This window comes from Otolemur garnettii, unplaced genomic scaffold (genome assembly GCF_000181295.1).
Source record: "Otolemur garnettii isolate 467f Iridium unplaced genomic scaffold, OtoGar3 scaffold00057, whole genome shotgun sequence".
NCBI classification, from domain to species: domain Eukaryota; kingdom Metazoa; phylum Chordata; class Mammalia; order Primates; family Galagidae; genus Otolemur; species Otolemur garnettii.
In genome coordinates this window covers 7,193,876-7,194,627 of record NW_003852452.1, presented here as the reverse complement: position 1 = coordinate 7,194,627, position 752 = coordinate 7,193,876, and the positions used below count along the sequence as shown (strand labels likewise).

Genomic DNA, 752 nt, shown 5'->3' with positions numbered 1-752 from the left:
TTGGCCTCTCAGAGTGTTAGAATTATATGCATGAGCCACCTTGCCCAGCCAAGTAGCAACCTCTTTTAAACTGATGTTCCCTCTATACAGATTACACCAATCTGACTGGCTATGAGTACAGTACCAGTGGTTCTGCTTTGTACTTTGGCTTTTAACTAACAATGATTATTTTATGTGAATACATTTTCCTTACTGCAACCCCTAACCTAATATAACATTAGAAGGAATTTGTACATGGATGACTGCTTTTAAATCATAGGTAAAGCTAACACTCAAGGGAATCCCGAAGTAAATCCCACCTGAGTCATCTCTGTGCAGAGGAAGCAGCTAGGGAGTGGGTGCAGCAAGGGGAGGGGTCAGAGGAAAACATCCATGTGAGGTTTGCACTGGAGTCCTGAACTGGGACCGGTATTAGGAGTGTAATCGAACCAGCTCTGTAGCCTTCCCACCACCTTGCCCTGTCCGCCTCCCACCAACAGCAGTAAAAACACATTTCATACTTTTTAGCCCCACACTTATTTCAAAAACACCACATTTTTGCAAATCAACCTTTAAGTATGACTTTATTATTCTCTCCGCCTATTTTTATTACTGAAAAAAATGAATAAAAGATTTTAAATTTGCCTGAAATACAGCCAGGGTGTTTTGTCTCTCTGTAATTGTGATAGTAACATGCTTTAACCCTGGAAATCACTTTCAATCAATGAAAAGAAAAACAAAAAAAGAAAAGAAAAGAAAAACATATACCAGGC

At 39.6% G+C, this 752-nt stretch overlaps 1 protein-coding gene across 1 annotated transcript in view; it reads right to left on the bottom strand.

Annotated features, from left to right (window-relative positions):
• Positions 1–752, bottom strand: part of REP15 (RAB15 effector protein) — a 4,279-nt gene that overhangs the window by 2,736 nt on the left and 791 nt on the right. The gene's annotated exons all lie outside the window — the stretch shown is intronic.